Raw genomic sequence first — 24,186 nt, forward strand, 5'->3', positions numbered from 1 at the left:
AGAAGGCAGTTGTTGAGGCTGCACTTGGGCTACAGAAACAGTAATAATTCTGACAGTTTTTGCTGGAATGGAGTTTGTTTCTAAAGCCTGACATTGTTCTGATACTTCTTTTATGGCGGAGCTTTGATCTTAAATGACACTTCAAGAGTGTGGAATGATGCTGATCCGTGAGCAGGCAAAACATTTCTTACTGCTAATGGTTAACAGCTGAAATATGTACACATACATACATGACTTGATGCTTCCAGGAAAGAAAGGGTCTGCAGATAAATCTGTGAAAAGTGAGAAGCAGGTGCTCTGGAAAGTATTATTCCTCTCATAGACCAGAAGAGACTGAAAAGGTTTAGTTTGGGGAGGTACCTAGATTGGTTACCTGACCAAGAAAGACCAGAGTGAATTGAAGATGGAATCTTTTATAGCAATGACACCTGCTGTTGTGGTTTGCTTTTTAGAAATGGGTCAGATCTTCTAGACTGTGGATTTTAGTACTAGAAATCCCATCTTAGGGCCAGATTTTTCCGCTGCCTTGCACCATGTGTAATCATTTGTACCTGTATAAAATGTTACCATGCAGCTCTTGTAGCATTTTACATTCACTCTGGGCAGGTGTAAATGACTACACAAGGTGCAGTGAAGTAGAGAATTAAGCTCAACTCACATGTACCACTGATGTAAATAGTGACGTCAGTGGAGTTACACAAGGAATGACTTTAGCTTTTAATATGTAGCTGTGGACAGAGTGTTAATGAAAGAACAACCTCAGTAAAATCAGGATAATTTCATTGTAATCAATGCAAAAAGGTTTTTGAATTCAGCGAGAGCAGGACTGGGCAAGGTTTTGTAAATCAATGTTACCGTTTACAGAGAACTCGGATTATTTATGGCTAGTTAGCCTCTTCTCTCGAGCTCCAATCTTTTGTGATGCTCAGGATCCCCAGCTCACGCTGGTTCCAGTGGTAATTGGGAATGCTCTTGAGCTCACAGTATCAAGCCTTGGGTTTGTAAGAGATGCTGTTCGTAACTGAGAAGCATTTTAAATTGATGGAGCCTATGCAATGAATAATTTCCCAGAAGGCAGAAGAGCAGCAAGCCTACAGAAGCTGATTCCTTCATGCATAGAGAGTCTGATCCCTTGTGACTGACTATGATGATTAAATAACTTTAGAGTAGAATAAAGTTGAATGGCATTTGCCTTGCATCATTCTGCAGTGCTTTTTTTAATGAGCACCCAGACTTCCAACATGCAACTTCTGGTAATTAAAAGCTTTTTTTAGAGGGTTAACTTTTATTTTAAGGTTGTTTTCTTTGAGATTCTCCGGTATTTGTAAATTTAAATCTTTTGCGTTTGTGTGTAAAATATCAGGTTAAGGCTGGTAACAGTTTTAAGCTAATTTATGAGATAATTCCATTGTCCTACATCAGTCCAATTAAAGATTTAGTTCTGTCAGGCTTTACAAAGATAATAGAATATAGAACAAAACTAATTAGCATTTTCATCATCAATGTGCTTTACAAACATTAGCTAATCCTCAAAACCCCCTGCGACCACACATTCCCAACATAACACAGCAGCCCCATACAGCAAGCATATTATTCCCATTTTTGAGACGGAGAAACGGAGGCAGAAAGGGTAAGTGACAACAAAAGAGAGCTGGTGTTGGAGCCAGGATCTCTATTCTGTGCCGAAACCACTAGATCACTCTCTTCTGTCAGAGCTTGAAAGGGGAACTATGTCATGCATTTGCAGTAGCAAATTAGAAAGAGCTTTCTAGTTAAGCACATCATTTATACCACAGATGTGGTGGTGGTAGTGATGGTGATAGCCATCTAGTAAATTGCAGAGCTATGCGATAAATGAATTTTGATCATGCTCTTTTATTTCCCTCACCTGCACTCGGATCACTAAGCCTTATCCCACTACCCCCTCCAGTTGTCCAGCTTCTCTCTCCCCTGACCTGTGAAGATTCTGCCAATTCCTCCTACCATCCAATTTACTTGTGACGCCCTCCCAGTTGTTAGGATCCTATATTGAGATCAAGAAGGTATGGCAGCTTCTCTGCTGTGTCTGGTGAGCTGGTGATTTAAATTTTGAAGGCTGTCTGATGCAGAGAGATGGCTGAATCACCACATCCCTTGGCAGATTTCTGAAAGTCAGGAGGCAGATAAGTATTGAGTCAGGAGTATTGAGTAGAAAAGTGGAAGTGGTGGGGGAGACACAGGACTATTCAGGAAGGAAGCCAGAGAAGTAGTAGTAGGAGATGGCCAGATAAAGCCAGTGGGATCTGATCGTTAAAGGAGGTAGGTAGATAGGCTGTCGGGGAGTCAGAGAGAGATGGAACTCAAAACCACAATAACCAGAATCTGACCACCGAATGTCAGCAAGCATGTACATCCCTAGGGTGCTTAAGGATAACCCCAAAGGGCACTCATGCCCAAACAATGTTGCTAATTCACAGGTAGCATACTGATGATTGGCAGAAAAAAAACATGCTTTGAATGAAAAATGTCCTCAGGAATATCAAATGATCTTGGATTATTAAAATGTTTTTCTACCAGTGCCTGTATTCTGACTGATTACAACAGATCGAAGCTGAGACTGCTGTCCAGAGTCACTAATATCTGACAGCAAACATTAACTATTAACATCCACAGTTTTTGAGTTATCATAAGGCATTCCATCTGCATTAGACTCCTTCCTAAAATGAAGAAAGGAATGTAGACATGAGGATGCACAACCTATTAACAGTTCTTTAGCTTCATATTGTCAGCCCTTAAAACATGAACAGGCAGATTTATTGCCACAAACTGTTAAGTGCCAAAATGTGTCTCTGCATTTTTATTGCCTTATAATTTGATAACTTCTGTGCCACTAAATGACGTGAAATATATTTGCCACAATCATTTGCCTAACTCATGCTGTTATGTTTGTCAATTACAGTGTGAAGTGTAAGTTCTTAACATTGCTTCTAATGACTGTAAGAAACTTGGGAGGACATTATGGCATTCTATTGAAGGGATGATGTGCATGGCAAGGGAGTGCAGAAGGCGATAAACTACCTAAGTAGGTGATTAAATGCAGATGCAAGGCGAAGACAGTTTTAAACCGCAACAACTTGTGTTGTGAATATGCTCTGTCATGAACATTATATCCAGTCTACTAAGAATAAAGACGGAAATTTCCCTAGTTACAGTGGTGGCCTCAGGATTGAGGCTAGACTCGGTATTATGGCAGCAGGGTAATTGTAAGCGGGGGAATAGTCCCGCTATTGTGCAGAACTTTCCTGGCTTCTGCATTACCCCGGTGAAGTGGGCTAGCGAAAGGATCTGAGTCCTCACTCCCACTTCCTTTACCCAGTGGCCTCCCTGCCCTTGAGGACTCGCCTTCCACTCTTCTGTCTGGCAGAGTCCTCGAAACCCCAACAAGGCTGGGCCCAGGATTCCTGGGGGGCTTGACCCCCCAAACCTGCTGTGGTCACCTAGGACAGGGGGTAGAGTGTCCCCACTCTGGGGTACTCTCTCTGCACTGTGCACTTCTCTGACCCACTGACCATTACATACAAGTTAAAGCAAATGCAAGTTATTTAATCAACAATTAATTTTAAAAAGAATAAGGAATAATGGGAAAGGTTAAAGGAAACACATCAACCTGCTCTGTGGCAGGGAACATCACAAACAGTGTCTCTGGAATGTCCGGGCAGTTCACAGTCTGTTCCTTGTAAGTCCCAGGCCTCCTTCTCAGGCTCTGGCTGTGCTGCAGGGATGCTGTGGGTTGGACACTTGCTCTGGTGGTGGCCACACCCTCTCAGGCTCTAAGTGGTAGGACCTTCTTCCCAGTATCACCTCCACCCTGTCGGGGTTACAATCCAAGCCTGGCCTGCAGAGCCTCTTGCCTGAGGTGTCTCCCTGTGCTGGGCCCCCTGCCCAGGGTCCCCCTCGGTCTCACCGCACCCGGCTCCAGACTGCTCCAGCTCCACCACTCTGTCTCTGCTGCTTTGCCTCCAGCTCCCTGGGCTGCTTCTCTGGCCCCTCTGGCTCTGGTTGCTGCAGCTCTGCTCCCAGGACAGGGCTGCTCTGCAGGCTGCTTCTGTGACTCTGCTCCCAGCACTGACCTGCTTCGTGAGCTGCTTTTCTGGCCCCTCTGGCTCTGGTTGCTGCAGTTCTCCTCCCAGGGCAAGTCTGCTCTCTCTGGGCTGTGCCTCTGGCTGTGGGGCTGCAGCTCTGCTCCCAGGACAGGGTCTGCTCTCTCTGGGCTGCTTTTCTGGCCCCTCTGGATCTGGCACAGCTCTGCTCCCCAGCTTAGCTTGGCCCCTGCTTCCTCCTTAGTTTGGCCCCACTCTGTCTGACCCAGGCAAATCCAGCTCACACGGAGGATGGGACCTCCATGGCCTCCTGACTCTCTGATTAGCCTGCCCGCCCTGTCATTCAGGCTGACCTGGAGCATTGGCCTCTCCCCATTGTTCCTGGGGTCTATCCGTCTCAGGGTCCTGGTTTCCCATAGACCCTTCCTCTTTTAGTACTGGGAGCTAGCCAACCAAAACACCCCCACTGAATGTTAGTAAGGGGGCAACAGTCCCCTTACATAATGGAGGATTTGGACAGGCAGGGCATCAAACTTTGCAGTCTAGATTCATAAATTCTTAAGCCAGAAGGGACCATTGTGCTCATCTGGTCTCACTTCCTACAGGCCACAGAATTTCACTTTGTAATTCCTGCATGGCGTCCAGTGTTGTATTACTGAACTAGAACATAGTGTTTAGATCTACTCATTCACTTCTTTGTCCTCCCTACTTTCTCTCTCCAAACCAATATCCCAAATCTGGAAGGCTTGCAAGTAGGAGTTTTATTACCTTACTTTTGGCTATATGAATTTTCATAGACATCCTTCTGTGACCTGCGCTTTTCATAATATGTAGTAGTTGGTTGTTTAGTGACTTTGTGCATTTTCATAAATGTTACGTGGTTTCTGTTAGATCTACTACATCTGGCCCCGGGAACTAGCCAACTAGGACAAGCACAGAGAGCTAAGTAACCCTCTTGTTTATTCGGTGGCTGAGTTGCTCTTGCTCTGGCACCCTGTACTGCTCCACTGCTAGGGATCTTGATACATACAGATTCCCTCTGGGGGTTAGGCATGGGACACGCGCAATTACATCACACATTACAATTTCTATGCATGTATGCAGTGCTGTAGCTTGTTTGTCCCAGGATATTAGAGAGGTGAAGTATTGCCAACTTTCAATCACACAACAGAGAACACCCTCGCCTCGCCCCTTTGCCGAGGCCCTGCCCCCCACTCACTACATTTTCCCCTCCCTCAGTGGCTTGCTCTCCCCCACCCTCACTCACTTTCACTGGGCAGGGGGGTGGGGTGCAGGAGCGGGTGAGGGCTCTAACTGGGGGTGCAAGCTCTGGGGTGGGTCCAGAAATGAGGGGTTCAGGGCGAGGGAGAGGGCTCTGGGCTGTGGGTGTGGGCTCTGGGGTGGGACTGGGGATGAGGGGTTGGGTTGCAGGAGGGGGCTCCAGGCTCGGGGTGTGGGCTCTGGGGTGGGGCCGGGGATGAGGGGTTGGGTTGCAGGAGGGGGCTCCAGGCTGCAGGGTGGGGCCAAGGGATTCGGAGTGCAGGAGGGGACTATGGGTTGAGGCAGGGGGTTGGGGTGTGGGAGGAGGTGAGGTCTCTGGGCTGGGGATGAAGGGTTTGGGGTGTAGGAGGGGCCCCCAGGCTGGGGGGGTGGGGCCAAGGGATTCGGAGTACGGGAGAGGACTGCGGGTTGAGGCAGGGGGTTGGGGTGCAGGAGGGGGGTATGGGCTCTGGGTTGGGGATGCAGGCTCTAGGGTGGGGCCAGGGATGAGGGGCTTGAGGTGCAGGAGGGGGCTCAGGGCTGGGGTTGGGGATCAGGGTTGGGCCACAGGCTTAACTCGGGTGGCTCCCGGTCAGCGGCGCAGCGGGGCTAAGGCAGGCCCCCTGCCTGTCCTGGCTCCACAATGCACTCTGGAAGCGGTCAGCAGGTCCGGCTCCTAGGCAGGGGCAGGAGGCTCTGCATGATGCTCTTGCCCACAGGCACTGTCCCCCAGCTCCCATTGGCCACGGTTCCTGGCCAGTGGGAGTACGGAACCAGTGCTTGGGGCGGGGGCAGTGCATGGAGCCCCATGTTTCCCCCCTCACTCCTGCCTAGGAGCCGGCCCTGCTGACAGATTCCGGGGCACAGCATGGGGCCAAGTAGGGACTAACCTGCCTTAGCCCTGCAGCACCACCGACCAGACTTTTAACGGCCCGGTCGGTGGTGCTGACCGGAGCTGCCAGGGTCCCTTTTTGACCAGATGTTCCAGTCAAAAACTGGACACCTGGCACCTCTGATGAGGTAATATAGTTTATTGAACCAACTTCTGTTGGTGAGAGAAACAAGCTTACGAGCTTACACAGAGCTCTTCTTCAGGTCAGAAAAAGAAGCTGAAGAAGAAAGTCCAGATAAGTTCTGTGTAAGCTCGAGAGGTTGTCTCTGGTCCAATAAAAGATATTACCTCATACACCATGTCTTTCTAATTTCAGTGCACTGTATTAAAATAAATTCTCAACATGTGCCCTAATGCAGTTGTTAGGCCCTGATCCTGCAGACACTTAAGCATTTGCTTACCTTTACTACCATAAGTAGTCCCACTGACTTCAAGTAGTAAAGTTTAAGCATGTGTGTAAGTGTTTGCAGGACGGATCCTTAGTGTCAAAACAGACAGAAGCAACTATCCATTACTTTCAAGGCAAGGATACAATCCCCTTCACTGTTCTACAGTGGAATCACAAGAATGCACAGTTTGTCCTTTGAAACCCAAAGCAGATGATTCCGGTTCCTTTATTTTCCCCAAGTGCCCCAAGCATCTAATTGCTAATTTGACTTTCACTCTTCAGTACATCACACTACCAGAAGAAGCCACCCAACATGGTTGTCTGTCAACTCTGATGTCTTTCCATCTTATATTTTTGTACGCGTTGCATGCAGCTGTTGATTTTAGGCTATGGGTACATCTAACGGTAATGTGTGTGGGATGATTGTGACTCATATAAAAGTCACTTGAATGACTGGGTCTTTTCAACTACTTCAGATGAATCTTGAAAAGGGGAATGTCTCTTTTTTTTATCTCCATCCAATTCACTGGCTTACCAGCCATGTTGAAAATGTTGTCATTCTTAAAGGGGTCATTCTAAATGTTAAAATGCTTAGTGGCTTTGTATTTGCATTCTGAATGTATTTAAAATGAATCTTAAATTGCAGCAAGGGTGGTTTAGGTTGGAAATTTTTCCTAATGTCCAACTGTCAGGGTGGTTAAGCACTGGAATAAATTGCCTAGGGAGATTGTGACATCTCCATCATTGCGGATTTTTGGACAAACGCCTGTCAGGGATGGTCTAGATAATACTTAGTCCTGCCTTGAGTGCAGGGGACTGGACTAGATGACCTCTCGAGGTCCCTTCCAGTTCTGTGATTCAGCCTTTTCCACTGAGAGACTGAAGAGAACACCAAAAGGTTTCAAAAAGAGATGGTTGTTATGGCTCCAATAGGCCTCATGTTTGTTTGGAAGTTATTTGTAAACTTCCTCCAGAATATGGACGTTTATATTAACTACAGTCTTGGGCAGGTGGGAGGGGAAACAAGTATATATGCATGACAGGGCTTGTGGTTACTTGGTGCATGCCAGAGGGCATCCTGGAGCCTGCAGTATCCCTAGGAGTCTGCCTTACCAAGGCAGGACAGCAGCATGCTTATTGTTAAGTTCTGGCAGAGGTTTCAGAGGCCCAGATGGCAGGGCCTCTCTGAGCTGAAACAGTCAGTACAACTGAATCTGGTTAGGCGAAGAAGCTTTGACTTCACTGGCACAAAAGCATGGTTCTTTTTACATCAGAATAATGTGTAATAGGATTCTACAGTGAGATAACCAAGTGGAGACAAGGCACTTGTAGTTTTTACAGTGAGTTAGTTGTAAGGCCAGGTCAGCACAAATATTGCCCCCCTTCCCCACTGGTGGTTTATCCGGCTTTGTTTACCTCATGGTAAGACTGCAGTACCTTGTCTCTACTATGATTTTACAGCAGGACAGCGAACGTGTGTTACTCTGAGGTGAGAAAACACCTTTTTGTCAATGAAGATGACGTCAAAGCCTAAAAGAGACTGGGAAATTCCTAGCCCAGGGACAGACAAGGATTTACTGACTGGGTGCCAAGTCAGGTTGCTGTGGAGGCATTAGAGCTGCACCATGTATGTGGTTGGGTTTCCTATTGTTTGTTTGGTATTTAGATTGCTATGCTACCTGGAAGGAATGTGGCCAAAGCCTCTGCAGACGTGAGTTATTTTGGTTGCCCAAAACCCTGTAAAAAAATCAGAAACTAGAGAGAGCGTTTTTTATTTTATTTGCATAATTGTTTATTTTCAGGCTGGACCCTGAGAAAAAGATCTGTTGTAAAATACTGTAAGCTTGCTCCTTTAAGATGAGGGAAATCGATTAAATGAGGTCTAGACCAGTTATTAAATAGTAAAATTAATGTGTAATTCTGCGTTTTACACTATGGAGTGAATGTTTTAGCAATGCAGAGTGACTGACTCTTATGACTCTAGTTACTGAGCTATGAATTCTCCCATTGCACCAGGGATGAAGGAAAAGTTGCAAAATCTGATGAAGTGAGCTGTAGCTCACGAAAGCTCATGCTCAAATAAATTGGTTAGTCTCTAAGGTGCCACAAGTACTCCTTTTCTTTTTGCGAATACAGACTAACACGGCTGTTACTCTGAAACAAAATCTTTAGTAAACTTAAGCAATAAGGGAGAGGCTCAAGCTGTAAAATTCAGATGCATTTCTTAACTCCCAAACACATTTAGATCTGGGCAGTAAACATGGGGCAAAAACACTAACACAATCCCATAGATTGTATTTGACAGAGAAAGCTAGAGAGTTTTTAAAAATGAGTTAAAATACACTAATGCCTTTCCCTGAAGCTTTCTGCCAATTTTTCTGTTTTACATTCACACTTTCCTATTTTTTAAAAATGTTTTTCTCTCTCCTCTTGCTTTTGTGGAAAAACTCACATAAACCACAGGGGAAATTGACTATGTAGACCAAACCGCAAAACTTGATTATAGGCAGAGTATTCTCAAATTCAAAAAGCAAACTGCAAACAAAAATGTTTGTTTTCTTTAGTATTTGTTGTTGTTAGAGGTGTAACTTGTAACAATAATAGGCTAAAAAACCAAATTGTTCAGACACAAGTTTGATTTGGTGATGTCCTTCTATTTCAGTCAAACTTGGTGGATATAGCAGACTTCAGAACAAAAGTGTTAGTATTTGGGACAAATCAGCACAACCTACCATTAGTATCTGGAGATTTAATTTAATGCATGGGCCATTTTCAATTACCTGACCTATTCTGTAAAAGAAAAATGATGCCCTTAAATGACTCAGTCGTCCTTTAAATGGTGATCTGTTCATTAGCACTGGGAAACGAAATGGAAATCCACTTTAATTTTCAAGACAATTTCATTTTGATCATAAAATTCAACAAAACAGTACAACAGTGCCTCTTCTTTCTAAATTGCAGGGGATTTAATCAGATCTTCTACCACTTTAATAATTGTCCCCATGATTAAATCTGCTAGTGAATACATTGAACCAAATTCATCCCTGATGTCAGCGAAACTGTCCCAGTGGTGAATCTGCCCAATTGTTCTTGAATGGCGACACTCTCCGATATTGTTTCAGAATGCTTTTGGCACCAAATATTTGTTCAGGTCTTATGGCATTGAATAAAGGGGCAATCTAATTGGCTAATAAAGCCAAATAACTTTTCATCTGAGCTGGAATTTGGCCTCAGTAGAAAAATTAACAGCTCTGCCCTTATGAAAAGTACCAAGGAGTTTCTAATGACCATGAATGCTTAGGACCTCTCTCTTGCATCTTATTCAAAAGACCCACACCTGTCTACTGGGAAGTCTCCTTCTCCTGCTATGCCCTACCTTCCCCTCTTTGATTTGCTCCTTCCCATTGATAGGGAAAGCCTAGAGATGCAGGAACAGCACCTGCAGGGACAGAGCAAAGACTTCCTGATGTAAAAGCAGTAAGCGGAAAAGGACCTGCAGCATGAGGCTGAGCCTGGTAGGAAGAGTGTGGCCATCTTTTGTTGCCTGAAGAATTCAGAATGGAGAAGTGGTAGCTTGGGAAGTGAGGAAGGGTGCTCATTCAGGAGACAGAAAGGGAAGGGAGAGAGCAGGTGGGTGGCCTGACTGATGGCAAGGATGAGAGACAGGATAGCTGAGTTTTCTCTTGTTTTAATGGTTATGACACTTATATGTGCTCCAGTACAAGATGCACTTTTCATTGGTCTCACTCTCTCATACTGCATGAGTATAGTTTATTCCATGGAGGTGCAAATTGGCTGATTATCTTGTGTGCCCTAATTTACAGTCTTGAAGATGGGAACACACAACTCTTGCAGCTGCACTCTTTGGTTGGGGAATCTATTTCCTGTTGACGTTCAAATGCACTTGGTCTGTTACAGGGTTTAGAGTTCGTTGGAAGAGACATACGTTTGCTTCTGCTCCTTGTAAGTGTGCCTAGAGTAATATCTTGGTGACGCTGTATTGCAGAAAGCACCCCAGGGTTCTCCGAAGGATTCTCTGGAAATGCTCTTTCTTGTTCTTGGCATGTGTAGTTTTTGTGTGGGGGGTGTTTTTTTTTTTTTTTTTTTTGGCTTTTCTCTTACCAGGATGCAAAAATGAAACTGTCCAAGGTCATAGATCAGATCATTTCCTCTGTTTGCACCAGCGTGGGCAGGGGTGATGGAACAATTTTTATAATGGGGGTGCTGAAGTGGAAACCATGTATTTGGTATTCGTTTTTACTGCTTCAAGCCAGGTGGTGCTGCACCCCTAGTTCCAGCCCCAATGGCAGAGGGGACCTGGATAGAGTGTGGGGGACTGCTAGACTTTACCAGTACACAAATGGAAACCCTTGTCTCTAAAGAGATGCACAGAAGCCTGTTTTACATAATATGCTACAGAGCATTGACTAATGTGATGTGTTTTCATATTTAATTAATTTAATTAATTTAATACTGTACACAAGCCTTTGGTGCATACAGCTTCAGCTTGCTAACGGTACCTCTTAAACTACCTCTGTGAAGCATCTCCCTACTTGTTTGCTTCACTGCATCATGACTGAAATTAAGCCAGATCCTGTAGTGACTTCTGTGTTGGGCACACATGGAGCTCATTGCAAGACTGAGGCCTTAGGCCTTCATCCCCCAAAGACTTGTGCAGGTGCTTAATTGTATGCACTGTGAGCAGTCATGTGGAAGTCCTTTGATTATTCACAGTGCACACAGTTAAGCACGTGCACATGTTTTTGCAGGATTGAGGCCTTAGGGATGCTGAGGCAGAAACCCTGTTGTCTTTACTTGTTCTGTGCGGCACCTAGTGCACCTTTGGCTGCTGTAAAATAATGTTGTCCTGTTGGCCTGAGTGGTTAGACAGTGTTCTGGGCCTTGTAAGGTTGAAAAATACGTGATATGAGTTGGGTGTATTCTTGGTGTAATCTTGTGTATTTGCAAAAAATAGACACACAATCCTGTTTCCCTGAACACAGGAGAAACTAACAGCAGGCAGTTTCCATGCTTAGAAATCCCCAAATCTGTCATGCCAATGAGTTCTGTGCCCCAAATCCTCTGTTTCCTTTTCAGGGTCATGCTCACAACTGCTTCCTAGGGCTCACTGCCTCCGACACACACACACACACAGCCTACAACCCATCTCCTAGCCCCCATGGGTATGTCTACCCTGCAAATGAAGTTGTGATCAAAGCATGGGTAGGCATGTCCATGCTAGCTTTAATTTATCTAGCATGAGTAACAATAGCAGTGTAGAGGTTGTGGCATGGGCGAGCAACCAGAGCACCTACCCGAGGTCCTTAGCAATATGTCCATACGACAGCTGGGACTGTGCTTCCCAGACTGGGCAGACAGACAAGTGCTTGCTTCGCTCAAGCTAATGCACTGAATGGTAGCGGGGATGCTGTGGCACAGGTAGTGGCTGGGAGCCTGCGCTGCACTACCCTGGGGGTGGGCACCACAGCATGTCAGATGTGGGGCAATGCTGGCTTGGCCATCCGGGGGAAGGCTCAATCCTTCCCCACCCCCTGATTGTCTGCAGGACGCCAGGTGGGCAGAGGTGCTGGGGCTGTCCAGAGCCGCTGTCTTGTGGCTGAGCCCCCTGGAGGGGCACGTCTAGGAGTGACCATCCCGGCCCTGTAAGAAGCAGCCCTGGCCAAGTGTGATGTGTCGCATGGGGTCTGCACCCAGTAGTACCATTGAGTAGTGGAGCTCTTGCCGGGGGGGCGGTGAGCGCAGTGCTGGAGATGGGGCAGGGAATGCAGGACGCCCAGAGTCCAGCAAGGGTCAGGAGCCGAGGCCTGGAGTGGGGCAGCAGTGTGAGGTGGAGGTTTCTGACCTGACCCAAACCTGATGGGACCCACCGGATTACAAGTGTTAGGGTCGGGTCAGGTATGAAAGCAAGTGGACAGGCTCAGGTCAGGTTCAGATTGGCTGTGATCTAGTTGGATTCAGATCAGGCATCAAAATTAGCCCAAATATACCTCTACCATGTGGTTTCTTGCCTTGGGTGGTCCCCACAGACCCTAAAGGGGAATGATTTGTTCCTTCCTTTGAACTTGAGAGTGTGTGCTTGGCACATCCATTGGCTTTAATGAGATCTATGATTGTCTTTGGATCTCCGACCCACCTGCTGGCAGCCATTAGCACCTTTCAGCATAAAAATAATTAATGCTAAACTGCAGCTGTCAAAACATATAAACATGGTACATTTTGTGAGGCCATATCCTTGCTATTTTAATAGCCTGTACCTTGCTAATGCAAAATATCCAGTCCTTTGCAGTGTTTCTTCTAGTGATTATTGTAAATTAATGAGGTTCTGCTGTACCTGGTTTGGAACTGGCCCATGGCACTGCCTCTCCTCTTGTACAAAGTACCCTGGGATCCTTAATTATCTATCTATCCATGATAGATAAGCAAAGATCTTGGTTTTAGCTCCCATCCAAAATGCAGGCACTTCAAGAAAACAATGCACTGCAATGAACCTTGGGTGTTGGTTCAGTACTGGCTCAGAGCCACTTACTGAATCACCAGTGCCATGTTGGCAGAAGGGTGGCAGACTAGTATTAGATCTGTGTCTCTTGGCTTTGGTTCACACTGGTTTTAATCAGGATTTTTGTGCATTTTGATTTTGCATGGGTTCCTACACTCTGATTTTTCTCTCTTTCTCGCTCATTTGGACCCAGTGGGTGGAAGCAAGACCAAACTAGGGATTTTAGTTGAGCTCTGTGCACTGCACAAGTGTTTGACTGGCTCAGAAGATCAACTGCTACAAGTTGTTAAACAAAAACAAAATCACAAAGTTTTTGAAGCCGGGTTTCTTGCTTAGGTAGACACACCAAAATTCAATATTGTTGAAAGGCTTCAGGGTCCAAAATGTTTTTCCCAAAACACATCTGACTTTCCCATATTAAACCTGAAACTAGCAGAATTTTAAATGGCTTCAGGTTTTTTTTGGTGAAAGATACTTATTTGGCAAGGTGCCATCTTGTCTGCAGTACAGTACCAGCCACCCTGATTCTGTGTCTTCAGCAATGTGTGTAAGGAAAGAGTTATTGGTATCTGTGCCTGGGAGGGTCTCAGTCCTGGGCTTCTACCCAACTGCACTACTGGTAGCCTGTTTTAAGGTGCACAGATGTTTCAACCGCTCTATCCCCTGATTCTTTTTTAAGTGGCTCCTCAGAGCAGCTGTTCCCTGGTTTGTATCCTTGTTCATGCTACTGACACTTTCAATAGGTTGCATTGCTGCTTTTTTTGGAGTCTGGAAAACGGAGAAAAAAACTGTTGGTCTGGGTTTTTTTCCGGACTGTATCAGCTATATTTTTACCAGGGGCATAAACTTTACTGACAATCCTTCTGCAAAGCAGCTGTTTTCATGGTGAGGGAGTGCAGTGTGCTTCTACTGTTGCATTAGTAATCAGCAGAGGGCACTTCAATCCTACTTGTGAGTTCTATGGGTGAACTCCTAGAGCGCCTTCAGACTGCAGCATACTTGGCTCCAGTCTCTTGCCCTCCCTCTAAGGAGGAACACAGCTTCTCTTCCCCCATCAAAAGAGACTTCTCATAATTGTAAGGGCCTACCCTGGATTTCCACTTCCTCTGCTGCTGACCCTACGCTTCACACTCTCTCAATTAATGGCAATGGGACAGTTCCTCACTACCCCCTGCCTCAGCTAATGCGGCAACTTACCTCTCCGTGGTGGGTTTCCAGCCTGAGGTTGAGATTGTGAACTGGCAGGAGAGTGACATGGGACAGCCCACAAGTGTGTGCGGGGGAGCATAGCAAGACAGGAAAGATGGAAAGCCTCCCAGTGATCGGAAATCCTTCTTCTAAACAGTTCTCAGTAGTGGTTTCCCTTAACCTTGGAAACAGGCAGTTTTCCAAGATGTGAATGCAGGAATTCATGCAGTGTAGACTGATTACATCATAGCTAATATCATTCCTTTTCTCACCAAGTGAAAATATTAGGGTAATTATGGAATAAAATGTGTTGGTTTAGTACGTTTAACCAACCATACCATGTTTCTCTGTAAATTTGTTTTAATTTTGGTTTGCTTAGCTAAAGAACAGACCTGAGAATTATGTATTTATAGGTTTTATTAATCGGAATTTAAAGATGTATTTTCAGAAAAAATATATTTTAGTGTGAAATCTTACCACAAAGTATTAAATTAAACCTTAGTAAATCAATTTTATCACAAAGCCATAAACCTAACACTTCTGGGGAGCTGATAATCAGGACCTATTTAGAACTATGGATTTTTAAGAAAGGTCCTTATTAACTTGTCAGTCAAGCTTATATTGCTCAAAAGTTATGGAGCTGTCAGGGACAGTTCAACCAAAAGTGATTCTAAAATTAGAAATTTAAACCATTACTTACTGAATTGTCAACTCAGTTTGAAATTCCTCCCCAGATCATGATAATTTGTAGCCAACCCTTTTCCTTTCACACATGTGCACAAATATCACACACTAACCACAAGTATGCATTTAATGATTCCAAACTATTTCTGGTTTATTTGGGAACTCCCAGTAGGAATAACCATAGGTAATCTGTAATCATCATCTTGATCAACTACAAGATCATATGTTATCCTAATCATAATCAAAAACAATCAGCCTGTTCACTTACAATTCATACATTCATTACTTTCAGCTTCTTTCTCTTTAGCTGATAAGATGTTAATTTTGTGTGACCTCACAAATGCGTTACCTGAATAATCCTTAGACTGTAATTGCTTTAGGCATGCTTGCTTTTTTTTTCAGCTAATTTTTCATTGCATTCAGTGTCCTGTGAGAAGTCATGTTTTGCTGAATTATGTAATGAATCGTCCGGTCTCAGCGTGCACTAAACCATTTATTGAATTAAAATTATTTATAGTAATCTAGGATGAAACTGGTTCATGATACATACATACATTATACATTTAAGTTGCTTACTGGCTTGTAAACTCTTTGGAAAGTATCCAGCATAGAACAACCTAGTCAATAAATATGAGTCTTTGTTACTTAAAGTGGAACTATTGTGTAGACAGCTCTTTCGGCTCCCTTCGAGAGTTCTCAACCGCTGGTTTCTTGAGACAGGTAGAAAGTTCAGTTCAATGTAGAACTGCCAGGTTGTTGGGAGGGTTTTCACTACTGAACAGCGGTATAATTTGTTGCTGTATAGTCCGTATGAATATAATCTGTACATGGCACAAGAGTTTAGGATAAGTGCATGATCATAAACAATCTGATGATTCATCTTGGGACGCATGCACAGCATTCGGATCTGTAATTGTGAAGACTGAGAGGCTCGCAATTACTTCAGACAGAAACTTTGTCTTTTACAGTTTTGAAATCAAACCCCAGAAAGGTGTGTCTCACTTTGGTATCCATATACATACATTTCTCATGGAGTTATTTATTTTTACACTTGTTAGATCATTAGAAATGGCAAATTATTAGGTAACCTCTGCAACCTGTGCCTGACCTTCATGACTCATTTGTATGAGTAATTGGCTGTAGAAATTACTGTGCTTTTATCTTTGATGTTATTAAAATACTGGTTTAAAGGAGGGGACACAGACTGAATTGTTAATAGGTTGCCACATTGTTGGGGGCAATGTGCTTTACTTTTGTCAGAGAAAATGTAACTGGCAGACAAAAAGCTGTTCTGTCCTGTCTGACAATTTTGTGTGTGAAATGACATTTGCTGAAAGAACTCGGTATGTTTGCTGTCCAGTCTGATTGGTGCAGATCTAGATGAATTGAATAGTATAGGTAACCCTTCTGCCAGATGGAGTCGGCAGTAGCAATGGGCAAGTTCAATATCTAAGGGTTTCTCTTAAAAATACAAAACAGAAGTGTCTTGAGCCCCCACCCAGTAATCTGGGGAAACCTAAAACCACCCCTGGGCACCTCTGAGAGGCAACACTTCCCCACTCACAAGCACTGAGTCTGCGTAGAACAAAAGAGAGCATTTGTTAAATGGGAATGGGAACCAAGCATTAATTTGGGAAAACACCTCAACCATATTCAAAAGCATGTGACCATAAGCAAACCTAACCCCACAGTGCTTTGGGCAGTGTCCTTTGTTTCAGTGTCCAATGAATGAACGTCCCTTTTACGCATCACTCCCCTCTCCCTCTGCTGTGCCCCGCTCAGTTAGCGGTCCTTGCTTAGTGAAGACCCAGAGTTCAGAAGTGTGTTCACAGGATTACCTCCCCAACCAGGGCTGGGGGAGGGAGGGGCCGGTGGCGAGCAATGCCTCAGCAACTGGCTCACAGCTACCACTGCTGGCCACCATCTCTCTGCTGTCGTGCTGCTGTCTTCTGTCTTTCTGCTGCCACCAGCCACCACTGCTTGCTGCTCCCACGAAATCACAATCTGAAGTTCTGCCACTTAACCCAGCTCTTGGTGAGTTCAGCAGGTAGTGGGGAGCCTCATGGCCAGTGCAGTCTCTGTGTTGTCTTTTGCTGTCTCCACGCAAGGTCTAAGGCTAATCTCCTAGAACTGGTCAGAAGTGATGTCAACTCTAGGAATCACCAACCAGAAACAAGGAGACTCAGTTAAGTCTAACCAGCTCTGTCATTAAACACTGGAGAGGAACAGGTCAAATGGTGTCTAGGACTCTTTAGGTAGAGTCTACACCATTCGGTAGGAACACCTGTCCCCACCCACTCATCTTTTCTGGGATTTGGCACCCCTACCCTCTGGTTAGCGAGTGAGGTTCAGTTTAGGGTGACCCCCTCAACCAGGGCATGCTAGGCACAGGACTGCTACCCATTACTTGTACAACAAGTATAACATTTCATTACCCCTGCATTCAAATCCTAGAGTGATTTGCCACCCATAACCAGCCAAAATTGATCATTTCAACAAAGCTGCGCACCTGGGCTGGATAGTGCGCCTGTGCAAACATGGCCTGCTCCTGAAGTCTTTTCCCCAGCTTATCCCTAGCTGTTAGGGGAAAGCTCATTCAGACCCTGCTTACATCTGGAATATGGAAATGGCTGATGCTACGTAAGACGATTCTCCTTCATTCACATGTGGAGATTGCTGCTAAGGCCGTGATCCTGTAATTGATCTGCACAGAAAACTCTTGTTGTGACAGTGGCTAGATTCACTCCTGTGCTGATGCAGGTGAGAGGATGGAGGGGAGGCAGTGTGTGCCTCCCATTCAGGGGCTGTTGGGGACTAGTTCAGACCTTGGTTCAGGCTGGGGAAGCCCTCAGGGTCGTCCTAACTGGTGTCCCTTTATAGGCCACTTCTGGGCTGTTGATCCACCCTGACCACACCCCTTCTGGCTCAGATCCATCTCCTCCTTCCTCTGCCGCACTTCCGTTCTGCCCCAAAACTCCCCAAACCCCTGGGGCTATTGAGGACGTGATACAGAGCTGGCACAAAGCAGGTGTAGTGCAACAGCACATCAGACCCAGTGCCTCCAAGAGCTTCCCCTGGACCAGTGCAGCTCCAGGCCACCAACACAGGGCAGTGGCTTAATGCCACCATTTAGCCTGCAATTTAGGTTGCCAATTTTGGTTGGATGTATTCCTGGAGAATTCATCACCTGACATAATCTTTAATCAAAGAGTAATTGCTGGAGGCTCCGGGACAATCCTGGAGGATTGGCAAATCCTACCGCAATTTAGTGTTTGAGCAGTAACATTCAGTTTGAAAACAGGAGTTTGTTTTGCCACCCAGCTCTTTGAAAGAGAAGAATTTTGATTCTGAATTCCTTCTGTGGCTTTGAACATCTTATGATGGATTCATTTCATAGAATCATAGAATATAAGGGTTGGAAGGGACCCCAGAAGGTCATCTAGTCCAACCCCCTGCTCGAAGCAGGACCAATTCCCAGTTAAATCATCCCAGCCAGGGCTTTGTCAAGGGCTTTGTCACTTCTTTCTACACGAATTTCATTATTCGTGTAGAAAGAAGTGAAGGTATGTAACTAGCTATCCTCTGTAGAAACATTACGGGTCATTGTGCAATATGCTAATGTTATCCCCCAGTCCACACTGAAAGAATCCTCATCCTTCCTGTGTCCATTTAATCCTAATAAAATGGTTAACTAATGATAAATTAAAGATCATAAGATTTGGAATGTTTTTAATAAGAAATTCATGTATGTGGCAATAATTTCCCTTGGCAAGGTAACTGTAATATCGGCGCATAGTGGCTGCAATTAGCAACTGAAATTGCTGTTAAATTGCACACATCGTACTAATCCAGATGAAGTATTGGGTATTGTTTTTCACCAGACTTCACATCGCTTGATTTTCTTGGACAGTAACTCTGAGACATGGGGTTCAATTTTCCCCTTGTGGCATAGGGGTTGTGAATTCCTACTCCCTGAGCCAGCAGAAGTCACTGCTCCATAGGTGATAATAGACAGTTTGTTCCCGTAAAGGCCTGCCAATGAAAGCTGTGCAGGAGGTACTGAATCCATAGCTAACCTTGGTAACCGCCATGCCCCCTCTCTGTTCACTGCTGCCCATTTTTGGGATTGCGTTGGCTAGCTGCAGGCTCCGCAGTGGAAGAGGGTTTATAGATGCCTTGGGCTGTCACAGATTCCCCTCCAGGTGGACTTTCCACTGCTGGGGGCCCTGTGTTCAGGATTATGCCAGATAAGCCAGCAAAAGTCAGAGTTGAATCTAACCCATGATATTTAGGGTCCTAGCAGGTAGCAGAAGAGCGTCTTGTAGGAAAAAGGTGATAGTGTTTAAATAGAAAATCTGCTGATTAAATCGCTTTTATATTAAATCTATCGATAAAAGCATTTCTTCATCTTTCTCCACGAGATGGGGCACTTACATCCCGTAGGCTTTTACGTACAGTTTAGCTCATGCAAACCTTAATGCTACAAATAAATAGGAAATCATTTGTATGCCGTCAGGCAAAATCCATAGAAAAATTATTCTTCTTGACTATTTGCATAATCGATCGTGCTGCACCACAAGCTGAAATCTTGATTTTGATTGGTGGAAGAAAAGCCATTTAAGAAGTACAAGAAGGGGAAAATCCTGCCCACTGTTCACAGCTGTGTAGAACCTTTAACAGCAGCAGCAGAAGGGTGTGGAAGGATTTGAAGAGCTCGTGCAGGAGGTCTGCACCTCCAAGAGACCACATCTCCAATCAGGGTCTTCTATATCCCTATACAGAGGGATCAGAGGGGTAGAGATGTGCCTGGAGAAGGGGGAACGGGGCATTTGAATCTCCCTTCTCTTTCAGAAGTGGCATCAACATCTACTGCAACTCCCATGTAGCCACTTTGTGCTAAGCTCATTTGCCTGGACATAGTGCAAAGGCTGGGTCTATGAAAGCTGAGATGGACTAGAACATTGTGTCTGGACATGAGAGGATATCCAGAGTTGAGGGTTGAATCTCTCTTTAATGGGCTTATTTAGGGAAGTGTAAATCTGCACTGTAAACACTCACATTTTGGGGGTTTTGGATCCATGATTTTGGCTGGGCTCCTTTATATATAAAGTTTGGATTCAGATCTGGAGTTAGATCTGTTTTTGATTTGGGACTATCACTGCAAGGACTTGTTTTTTTCTAGGTCCATTCTGTACCTAAGTCAGCTTGGGTAGGGCTTTGCTTTGCTACACTAAAGATAAATAGGACCCAGAGCCACCTTTTCTCTTCCTTTCAGCTAGGTAAGACATAATCATACCTCTGATGTCTTAGCCATTTGCTTAATGCTATTTTTAATTTAGTCATGTCTTTAAAATTTATAAAGATTGCCCTTGAAAGCATAACTCTACCTTTTAAAAAAAACCAAACCAGTATTCCTATTTGCCATATTTTGTGGGATACCTTCTGCTGCTTGCATTGGCTTTAAAATATTTATGTATTTCTACCACCAGCAGAGAAATCAAATGATAGGTGTTGGCTCTCAACAACAACTGGTTATAGTGCATGAAACAGTGCAATTGGATATTGATTAGCTATCCTATTTAATATGACATATTTTGTTTGCTTCCCCTAGTTGTGTCGTGCCTTGTGATTTTACAATATAATGTCATGTAATACAATATAAAGTAATTATCGTAGGTGTAAAACCCAACACGTAACATATCGGGGGGGGGGGGATTGGATTTGTTACCTACTATTCATTTCATTGATGACAAAACCTCATTCTGATGGGGCAAAGATTGACCAGAAAGTTGTTAACTTTCCCCCTTTAGGAAATGTGAAAAGAATGAGGGAAAAATACTAACCCGAAGAGGCCAAATGCCCTAAGTCCTCCTTCAGTGTTTGTTTAATGCAAATTCAGGCAGAGCTCTCAATGACTCATAGGTTATAAGGCTGAAGGGATTGCTGTGATCCTTTAGTCTTACCTCCTGCATATCACAGGCCATAGGATGTCCCTGAATTTCTGTTTGAACTAGAGCATATCTTTCAGAATAACACCCAATCTTGATTTTAAAATTGCCAGTGATGAAGAATCCACCAGAGTCCTTGGTAAGTTGTTCCAATGGTTTGTAACTAGAGCGGGACAAAAAACTGATTTTTCAGTTTTGACCAAAAATTGTTTTGTTTCTGGTTGACCCAAAAAACAATTGTTTTTCTTGCTGAAATGACCCCCTGCTTCCCAGTTCCAAATTTTATTCAATCTGATCTGAAACGTTATTTTATTTTTGGAGTGATTTTTACCCTTTGTGTTAAATCTATCTAAATTTCTAAATTAAACATTGTTTCAAAACAAAGTTGAAACATTTCTCTTAGAAAATGTTGCAACAAACCATTTTGGCTTTTTTGAAGGGGAAAAAAAAAAAAACTCCCTCATTTTTTCTGCCAAAATTATTTGCTGAATTCAACCTGAATTTTGTGACCAGAAACTGCATTTTTCAGCAAATAAACTGCTCATTGAATTTTTTTTTGCACAGCTCTATTAATTCTCCACAATGTTAAGCATTTTGTCCTTATTTGTCTAGCTTCAACTTCCAGCCATTGGATCTTGCTATACCTTTGTCCGCTAGATTGAAGAGCCCATTATTAAAGTTTTGTAGGTACTTAGTGTGATCAAGTCACCCCTTGACTTTAATGGAAGGGTTTGTCAGCATAAGGACTAAATAAAAACGGATGAGGAAGTGGTCCAAGGGGTTTGTCCAAGGTCCAACCAGCTCTTGGTTATCTGATTCATACCCCCGGCCTTCCTGTTTTTCTTTTCTTTATGGTGTTCTGCTATGCTTGCTCTACATGGTTAAGTTAGCAAATATATGTATGTTAATAGGGTTATGTATAGTAATGTTGGGCCAAATTCTGAAGACCTTACTTAGCTTTTAAGCAGTGCTTATACTAAGACACTATGGATCCCAGAAAAGGTGTGATTGAGTTGAAACTGACTAAGGTCCTCAGGATTTGGCCCATGAATACATAAATATCAGAGCTCAGTAAATTATTTATCAAAAGGACCCCTGGACACTGTATACAGTGGTGACTGAAGTAGGGTGAGTGGTCCAGTTACATTCCCCTAGCACCAGCCCCCTCTCCATCTGTGCAGAAGGGTAGGTGGAAAATGGGCAAGCTGGTTCAAGCAGAAAGGATTTATGAGTTCTGAAAATGGTTACGCATCTTCAAGGAGTGCATAGCCATGCATAGCCATGTCCTCCTGAGAAGGCCCTGCACTGGACTAAATCCAGATTGAACCTGCTCATCTGATCTCAATGGCCTAGGGAGAAAAGGACAGTTCTGCAAGTACCTACAGAAGATGATGACTTTATCAGACATAAAATCTTGTAGTGTTCTAGTTGGCTTAAGAGCAGCCGACACAGTTATGGAAAGCGGGTGTCACTGGTATATGTTCTGTGTATGGTGTACAGAGCTTTAAAAATGTACTTGATTCTAAGTAACCCAAGTGCTAAGCCTACTTGCCAGAGTGAACAGTACCTGTGCAGCTAGGCTGCCTCACAAGTGACTCCTTCCCGCAGTTTAAACATTTAGGTGCTGAGCCCCAGAAAGGCAGGACTGGATTGAAACATAAGCACTATTACAGATCTGTACCTAGGATCCTGGCCTCTGGAGTCATGGAATGACCTCAAAATATGAGCTTTCGTGTTTTTTAAAGTTATGTCTCTAAGCCTTGTGGTTGTGAACAAAATCTTGGAAACATGAACCAAGCGTAACTGGTGCTGCCTGAATCTGTAGGCAGGCTAAAGTAGTACCCCAAATTGATTTGAGAGCTACTCTATTCACTTTATTGGGTTGCTAATTCTGACACCCTCTACCCTCAGGAGCCAACATGAGCCCATTGGGGATGCTGTTTATGGAGGCTCTTGCAGCTGCCACCCCATTATGGCTCTGCTGGCCTGGTGTTAGAAGGGGCCCCCATTCTGAGGTATGTAAGGGGGTCGAGTCCTTCCTCCTCTGGGGCAGACTACTCCTTGAAGGAGCAGGGCCACAGTTGTGGGAGTATGGCCTAGAGTGTGGGGGTAGGGCCAAAGGGTGGCCTCTGTGGGGTGGTGTGCTTAGACTCCCAGATTGCCTTAATTCAGCCCTGCTAAACAGAGTAAAACCATTTAAATAGGTGCTGTAGTCCTGGCCTAAATAACGAGATTCTCTCTTAGAGAAGTGAAGCAGGAGAGAAAAAGGGAAAGGGACAAAGGAAAGAAGATGGGGGGGGGGGCAGGGAAATGACAAACAGAGAAGCAGAAAAAATGCGGAGGAGACGAGGTGGGTTAGAAGCAGGTACCCGCTGCTCAGCCAGTGCTCAGTTGCTGCTTGGATACCCTCTCAGGCTGATTGTGCCCTTGGTTGTCTAATCTACTCTGATGGTTTCTTGGCTTTCCTTTCATTGAGCTGATCTGGTGCTTCACTATGCTCCCCAGGTCTCTTTTCTCAGTGATGATTACATACAGGTGGCTTGGGTAGGGCACAGAGATGAGGTAAGAGACCTTGAGAAAGGCTGCCTCACATTGTGACCATGAACTGTAACTCCAGCACCCTGTACATCATTAGAATGCAGGCATTCCGGCTGACACTCACCCAGCCTAATGCCTTGGGTGAATGGATTTTTTTTTAAGCGCTTTGTGTCTGTATCTGACCTTCTGCCTCTGATTTTTTTTTAAAAGGAAATAAAAAAAGACTCATTTTTTATTACTTTAACAAATTTTGAATAAATAAACCATGTGGCCATTGTAAGTAAACTGACTGTCGTCAGAAGGCATACCCCAGATTCTATGTTTGGGGAAGGGGATTGCTCTAATTCTCATTCTTACCTGAGACCTTGCTGTTCCTTCTGCCTGAAGAATATTAAAACATAATACATAAAAATCTGCATTATTACACTTGCATTTATAAATCACTGACCTGTGGTGGTTGTGTATTCTATTCCATTTTGTGCTTTGATGCATTGTTGTTGTCACGCTGAGGTGGATAATGATGGCTCGACTGACTATTGTAGTAATGCATTTAAAGCTTGGAAATGTGTCACTGATGGCATTTTAACGCTGGAGCGATAGACCATAGATGAAATTTTAAACTATTTGCTGTCAAACTATTTGGCTTAACATTCTTTTATCTTACATTTTGTTTTTATATGGTTTTTGATGCT

At 44.3% G+C, this 24,186-nt stretch overlaps 1 protein-coding gene across 4 annotated transcripts in view; it reads left to right on the forward strand.

Moving 5' to 3' along the window:
• The window catches only part of KCNH1 (potassium voltage-gated channel subfamily H member 1), a 314,873-nt gene that overhangs the window by 131,944 nt on the left and 158,743 nt on the right, over positions 1 to 24,186 (forward strand). The gene's annotated exons all lie outside the window — the stretch shown is intronic.

The sequence above is a fragment of the Caretta caretta genome, chromosome 3 (assembly GCF_965140235.1).
Source record: "Caretta caretta isolate rCarCar2 chromosome 3, rCarCar1.hap1, whole genome shotgun sequence".
Taxonomy (NCBI): Eukaryota; Metazoa; Chordata; order Testudines; family Cheloniidae; genus Caretta; species Caretta caretta.